The sequence below is a fragment of the Belonocnema kinseyi genome, chromosome 5, assembly GCF_010883055.1.
Source record: "Belonocnema kinseyi isolate 2016_QV_RU_SX_M_011 chromosome 5, B_treatae_v1, whole genome shotgun sequence".
NCBI classification, from domain to species: domain Eukaryota; kingdom Metazoa; phylum Arthropoda; class Insecta; order Hymenoptera; family Cynipidae; genus Belonocnema; species Belonocnema kinseyi.
This window is the reverse complement of record NC_046661.1, coordinates 59,422,062-59,430,644: the sequence shown is the minus strand read 5'-3', so window position 1 is coordinate 59,430,644 and position 8,583 is coordinate 59,422,062.

Here is an 8,583-nt window from a genome sequence, read left to right as displayed (position 1 = left end):
TATGCAACTTCCGGCGAGTGAGAAATAAGGAGACTAAAAAAAAAAAGGTCATCAACCGTATAGCCTATGGTACCAAAAAGGCGGCACTTTCCTTATCCGCCCAGGGCGGCAAATTCTTAAATTCGGCCCTGATTGAAGTATTAAAACCTCTGACCTTTTTTAAGGTTTTTAAAACTCTTTTTAAAACTTTTTTTCAACAATTTTGGTTATGATTTCTTAATATAAAATAAGTGCTATTTAGTCTGCAGAACAGCAATTTCAAAAATATTTAAAGCCTTAATAATTTAGACAATTTAAATTTGTAGTCATCAGGATATATTGAATAATTTTAAATTTAAAGCTATTTAAATATTTCATCTGAATTTTTGAATGGAAAGTGTTCGATAATTTTAGATTGAAACCTCTCAAATTATTTAGTTACAAATTGAAATCATACAACATCAAGTTTTATTTATTTTTTGATAATTTGCCCCCCCCCCCCACAAATTATTTTTTTTTGTAAGAAAATAACGCCTGATTTTTGTAAAAATTAACAAATATATATTAAAGGTTCACTCAATGTCCTTTTTGTTCAAAAAGCTTGTTCCTGAATAAATTAACTCTTATTGTTTCCGATTTCGTTCTGTCACTCAGGGTGATTTTCTGTGAAAAATATTGATTTACAAGGAATATTTGTCAAACAATAGAATAGATTTCTTCGCCCGAGATGCAAACGTAAATTGTACTATAGTGAAAACAACTGGAAAAATTTAGACGAAAGCCAAATTTGGTAAAGAAAACCTTTGTCGACCTATAAATACTAATTTTATTCCCCGAAAGATTTTTAAAAAATCTCTTCGAAACACTTTTATTGTAAATATTTAATTGAAGAAAAATATTTGTTATAAAAATAAAAATAGTACAATTTTTACATACAATTCTTAAAATAAAAAAATCTGTGTGTCAAACCACAATCCAATCCGACTATTCTTTCAAAAGTTATCCGATATATATATATATACCATAATCACAATAACGACGACGTAGACGCCAGAGAGACAGATACCGATGTAAAAACTTGTTTTTCTGACTCAAGGAGCCTCAAAACTTCGAAATTTAATGAAATTCGCGAAAATCATTTTTCGCATAAAACTCTTCTCATTCTGGATGAGAATGTGATAAAATAATCATGGGATCTTGAAAAAGTAGCGTTTTTCGCCTCTTGACTTTTTTCCATATCAAGCTTTTTTTGCTTCAAATGTCCACTTTCGTTTGGTTTTTTGTATTTTGAAAATCCTTTAACTTTAATAAGTTTGATTTTATCAAAAAAAGTTGTCAGGATAAATTGTTCATATTTTTTTGTACCATAAATAGCTGTCGATAAAATGTTCAAATTTTGAAAAAAGTGGTCTCAAAAATTTTGAAAAAGCTTCAACTTTTTGGATTTTTATCAAAAATGGCTGTTTAACGAACTCGATCTTTCTTTTTGGTCCATAGAACAGTGTGTCAAAGCCCAATCCAATCGGACCAGTCTTTCGAAAATTATCCGGTATACAGACAACAACAACGACGACGCCGGACAGACAAACAGACCCCGACGTAAAAACTTGTTTTTCTGACTCGCGACCGGGACAAATCATAAAATGAAAGTAAATTTGAAAATTGAACTGCAGTTCGAGTATTAAAAACTAAACAGTGATTGGTTTTACAAGGTGCTTCTAGATCTGTTCAAAATGATATAATTTACATATTTTTACGTTAAAATTTGAACTAATTTAATTGCAAAGCCTTAGTAGTGACAAAAGTGTAAAGTTCGAATTAATGGCTTCTTAAATGAACGCCTTTATTTAATTTCAAAACCTTTTGAAGTATTATTTCAGTATAAAATATTCCATTCTTAATCTATTTGGTTTGGAAATAAAAAAAAAACAATTTTCAATAGTAAACAATTTGAAAATGAATTGTTACAATTTCAGAGTGACAAATTTAAACTTGGAATGTTACGATTATAATTGTTTAATTTTTTTATTTGTATTTCGAAGGTAAAAGTATTTCAATTTGTTTCTTAAAAAACAGTTAAATAAGCATTAATTTAGAAAAAATCAAATAAGCTGGAGGTTTCTGAATGTTACAAAGAAAATAACAAAATTTGGAGCTCCTCAAGAATTTTGAAATACTAGGAAAACAATAAAAATTTCTGGGTAGATTTAAAATGATTTTTTATTTTGAAAAAGTACATAACTCAAAGAGAATGTTTAAAAATATTTCAAAACATTTCAAAAGATTTACAATACTAGCAAAAATCTGGAAGCTCTTTAAACGATTTTGGGTGCAGGATTTTACAAAAATTTTAGGAAAAATGGGAATCAGTCTAAAAGACATTTCAAAGTTCCAAAAATTTTTTAAAATAATTTTAAAAGATTTGAAATAATTTAAAAGAGAATAGATACTTTTGATGATTTTGAAATGTTTTCAAATGTTGACTTTTTATTTTTAAAAATTACATAATTTTAAGAGGAGGTATAAAAATATGGGACCACTGACAAAAATTCCGAAAGGGATGAATGGAAAATCCAAAAAAATGAAATCTCCGGCACCTGAATAATAATTTTATAAAAATTGTATTAAAAAATACATTAAAAAACACGTGTGCTTTGAAAGAAAAAAATGTTCTGCCTAAGTTTTCTTCGTACCTACATAATAACATTTTTGAAACAAACTTTGCAGGATTCAATTCAACAACGATTTAAATCAAAATTTATTATTATTTTTTTTTATTAATAAAAAATTCGATTTTTCAGAACTTTTTTATGTTTTTTCAAATACTATGCACATTTTCAAACAAATTTTTTCATCCAGAAATATATATTCGATTATTGTATTTTCAATAAATAAATAATATTTAATAAACAATTTTGTAAACTGTTTGAATTCAGGAATTTTCTAGTTCGGATGTTTTATCATTCAGGCATTTTCTTTGGGGATTTTTAAAATTCGGTAATATCTTATTGTCTGGAATTTTATTTATTTTATTTTTCATGAATTTTCCAATTCGACTTTATATTTCGGGAATTTTATTATTGGTTATTTTTCAATGTACGAATTTTACAGTGTCAGGAATTTTATTTTTCGGGATTTTTCAGTCGCTTTTTCGAAAAATAAAATTCCCACATCACGGATAAACTTCCGATTAGGGTGTACCTCCAAAACCCATCAAACTAGGTATACCTACGTATTTTGACGCGCTAATTACGAAAATGATAGTGAAAATTGGCGACTAGTCGATTTTCATGGTGAAAACCATGAAAACCCCATAAAAATCATGGTTTTTGGCGTTTATCTGAGTGAATATTGAAAATTTATAAAAAAGCTTAAAATAAAAGTTGTAGATTTTTTGAAAATACATATTTTATGTGCAATACATTTTTACTCTACGACTAATAGTTTTTGAGAAAATAGACTTAAATGATATGAAAAATTCTAGAAGGCTGAATAGTGAATATGCGTTCGTAGAATGGTTTTCCTGCGATGCGTGGGAAAAGGGGCAGAGGTGTGACCTTACATTATTGCTGTGACCAGTCACAGGGGTGCCTTCCCGCCCCCACGAGACTTGCGAAAAGGGGGAGGTATGTGACCTACATTATTTTTATAACCTGTCACAGGGGTGCCTTCCCGCCCCCCACGGGACTTGGGAAAAGGGGGAGATATGTGACATACATTATTTCTATAACCTGTCACAGGGGTCCCTTCCCGCCCCCACGATACATGGGAAAAGGGGGAGGTATGTGACATACATTATTTCTATAACACCCGAAATTGAATTAATTCCACGCGAAAGATACTGTTCAAAACATAAAAAGAACATGGTTCTCGTAGATAATCTGCAGTCATGTGGTAAATTTGTTTGCCAAAAAAAAGACTTGTATAATCACAATGTAACTGTAGCAGAGAATATGTGGTTTGAAAGGTGCCGAATTTCTCCAGCAGCTTGCATGCTAATTACATACAGCTTTGCTGTAAATTTAAACTTTGAGCAAACCATTCGAGAAAGCAGTATTGTTAAAGGTCAAGAAATATCTTCAGAAACCGTCTCCGATCGTTTTTCTTATTGTAGAGATGTTTGCATGGTTGCTCTTGACCAAAAATTTGAGGATGAATGTCAAATTGGGGGTGCTGGCGAAATCGTGGAAATCGACGAGTGTAAGATCGGTCGTCGAAAGTACGAAAGAGGGCGTGTGGTGGAAGGGTCATGGATCTTAGGAATGATTCACCGGGGACATGCACATAATTATCGATTAGAAATTTGGCCCGATAACAAAAGAGATAAAAATACTCTAGTTGATCTAATAAAAAAGCATGTAGCTCCCGGCATAGAAATCAACACCGATTGCTGGAAAGGCTACATAGATTTAGAGAATTGCGGTTATGTGCATAAAACGGTGAATCATTCCGAAGAATTCGTGAACTCAGATACTGGGGCACACACCCAGAACATTGAGTCCTCCTGGCGTTGGATGCGTCGCTTTTTATCTCGTGGAGGTGTTCGAAAAAACAATTTAGCGGATCACCTTTCCGAGTTTTTGTGGCGGCGTCGTTTAAAAAAAATGAACGCTGATCCTTTCTCGCAATTAATGCAGGACATTAAAATTTGCTACCCCGGCAAAAACAGACAAAAATGTTGATAAAACCAATAAAAAACAAAAAGCCTTCAAAAATGCAAAAAAAAAAGTTAAAAATATTAAAACCTCAAAAAAAAGTACATACTAACAAAACATTAAAAAAATATGCTCTTCAAAGTACTCCAACCTTCCCGGGGCGAAGAGCGTGATTAGGCACCAAGCCGAAACCAATGGACGTACATACCTCGAAAACGATCAATCGTAGAAAAAAATGCTTGAAACAAAAAATATGTATTTCGATAAGGCCTATAACTTTTGCTTGATTTTTTTTTTTAAATTTTGCATATTGCCTGAGATAAACGCCAAAAACCATGATTTTTATGGTTTTTTCATGGTTTCACCATGAAAATCGCCTAGTCGCCAATTTTCACTATCATATTCGTAATCAGCGCATCGAAATACATAGGTATACGCAGTGTGAATGATTTTGGAGGTAAACCTTAATCGGAAGTTCACCGAAATATTTTTACCGAGGAAAAAACTTTTTTCATGCTTAAAGTTTCTAACAATTATTGTTTGAATTAAAAATAACAATAATTGAACAAATGTATTTTGGATAAAAAAAAGTTGTTTAAAAATGTGCATTTTATTTTTGTACATTACAGAAAACGCTCGCAAAAATAAAATTATTATTTAAAAAAATAAAAATAAAAGTCGCGTTAAATCAGCCTGCATTGAATCCTGCAAGGTTAGTTTCATTTGAAGCTCACGTGTTTTAAATTGATGTTTGTAGCACATTTTTATACAATTATTGTTATTTTAAATTAAAACAATAATTAAAAAAAAAATTAAACATTAAACCATATTTCTATAATAAAAATATTTGATTATGGTATTTTTAGTAAATAAATAATATTGACCACATAACTGTTTTCTCAATTTCTGCAATTCGGGAATTTTCTAGTTTGTATATTTTATCATTAGACAGCATTCGGCCTGGAGTTTTATTATTCGGGAATTTTCAAATTCGCTAATATTGTAAACTGTCCAGAAACTGTCGAAAATATTTCAAAAGTTTAAAAAGATTTTTAAAATTGTAAAAAAATCTTGAAGATTTTCAGGCATTTAAAACTCCTGAAAAACTTAAATAATAATTTGAATTATATATATATATATTTCGAGTCAGCTGTACACTGAAAAAACTAGTTGGTTGGGACAACTAACAAAGTAGTAGGCCCAACTATTTTAGTTTGTAATATATGCCGCTGCTATTAAAGTGGTTGAGGCTACTACTTTTATTCGCAAGATTGGTAGTAGTTGCCCTTACTACTTTATTTGTTCTCGCTACAACTTTCGATGGTAGGTACTACTTTCAAGCAGCTGTGTTTACTACTTCAAATAGTAAGCGTTACTACTTCTCAATCCAAATGGTTCTTGTCCAAGCTAAGTTTACCATTAGTGCGCCTCGAAGGTGTGCCGAGAGTTGCTTACAGCGCCGAACGCGCCGTTTATAATATCTTTGGCTAGAAGAATATTTTCCCAGTAGCAAATGTGTGCTACATTGAAAGGGTCAACTCGAGCCTAACCGAGAAATAAATCTAACTTAGCCGAACCTAGGGTTGTAAAATTTCATGAAACTTTGGTTCAATGAAAAGTTTCATGAAACTTTCAAGGTCTCGTGAAATATTAATATACATATATATTTATTATTTATATTTAAGAGACTAAGGCATTTTGAAGTATTCAGAGCAACAATTTTTTATATTTTCATTTGTTGATCCTTCACAGTTGTCGACATGTTTTTGAAGTGAAAATTTGCATCACTGGCATTATTTTGAAATTTATTTGCCTCAGTGCATGATTTTTCGTCGTTTTTTGAGGTTATGGCTCAACTATGACATGATGTGTTATCGAACACTTTCCATTCAAAAATTCAGATGAAATATTTAAATAGCTTTAAATTTGAAATTATTCAATATATTCTGAAGACTACAAATTTAAAATGTCTAAATTATTAAGGCTTTAAATATTTTTGAAATTGCTGTTCTGGAGACTAAATAGCACTTATTCTTTAATTAAGAAATTACAACCAAAATTGTTAAAATAAAGTTTTTAAAAGAGTTTTAAAAACCTTAAAAAAGGTCAGAGGTTTTAATAGTTCAATATATGTGATAGAATCTCTTTAAATATGAAATTAGTCTATACTTTTTCATGTTTGAGCTACAATATTCCATTTTAGAGTTATTAATTACAGTCGTGAAAAAACCAATAAAATGTTTTAATTAATTTATATATAAAACAAAAAACCTTTGTATAATTCAATCTAAATGCAGCTGTAAAAATTTAATTTGAAATGTGTTGAATTCAAGGTATAGTTTAAAAAGAAAACTGAAAGCAAATGATCGACTTTCAAAAGAAGCGAAAGAAAGTGACTCGCTGGATTGCAAATGAACATGGAAAATTGTGTATTTTTGCATTTATAAATTTTAAATTCAAACTTTTTCGCCTTTTAACAATTTCGAAAAATTCTGAAAATTCACACAATAAGGCTATATTCTGAAAATGGAGAAATTTTAACGTTAAAATTTAAGTTCCTAAACTGAAGGCCTACAAATTTCCAAATTTTACAATTAGTGTTTTGTAAATTGTATTGGTATCTTAAAAGAGTATGAATAGTTCTTAAATTAGTTTTTTAATTTTCTGCAGTTTACCTTGTTTACATACCTAGATGTCAAAAACGCCTAACCAATTTTTTCAAATTTTAATCACTTATTTTGTAAGAGAAAATCGCCCCTGTTTACCAGTCACTGAAATGGATTAGAAAAAAATTGCCAAGACCCAAGAATAAAAATTAGATGTACAGCGAATTTTAAAATGTTTAATTGAGATTATCTTTAACTTTGTGACATCAAACATTTCCATACACATTTCTTTTTAATAATACTGTAGGAAAAAATCAACAAGATCGAGCGCCGAAATTATAATTAGAGCAAATTTTTTGTAATTCTATGGGGACGGCTAAAAATCAAGCTAGCTCCTCCACAAACGAAATTCCCAAATTTCTTTATGTCAGAATTTTGGGCCTTTTTTGGGCCGTATTGCCGATTTTTGAGCTCCGCTACTATTTGTGAAAATTCAAATTTTGAGTGGAGGTGCTGACTTGAATCAAGCCAGCACCTCCACTATATAAAAATTGTAAGAAAAACAAAATCAAACACGTCACAATTTTGGGCTTTTTTGGGGCTCTTATACGCACCAACAACCAATTTCCAAAAAACACCCCTGCAAAATATAAAACCACCCCCTATGTAAAAAATCAAATTCGGAAAAAACAAAAAACACCAGAATTTTGGGCTTATTTTGGGCTCTAAAATGCATGAAAAAAATCAAAAAACTACCCCCATTTTCAAAAAACCACCCTTGGTGTTGGCATTTTTGAAAGGCCCAAAAATCAGAGACTCCATTTGAACAGTAAAATTCGAAAAATATCAGAGACTATAGCAACACTGTAATATTCCGAAAAAGATTGGTTTGCACATAATTATGTTTGATTGTTAAAAAGGGACTGTTTTTTAACGTCAAGTGTTGGGGACCGAAAATCGGAGTAGGTATTTTTAAGAAGCCCAATAATCATAAACTCTACTGAGAATGGAAAATTCTCAAAAATATTAATTTTTGACAAAGTCATATATACATGGTAGAGAAGGGTTGATTTTATATGTTAAAGGTTCAAGCCCAAAAATTGGAGTGGATATTTTCGAGGAACCTAAACATCAGGGATTACATAACCACTAGAAAATTCTCAAAAATATTATTTTTTGACAAAGTCATATATACCTGGTAGAGAAGGGTTGATTTTATACGTTAAGGGTTGAAGCCCAAAAATGAGAGTGGGTATTTTCGAGGAGCCCAAAAATCAAAGACTACATTGACACTAGAAAATTCTCAAAAATATTATTTCTTGACAAAGTCATATATATACGGT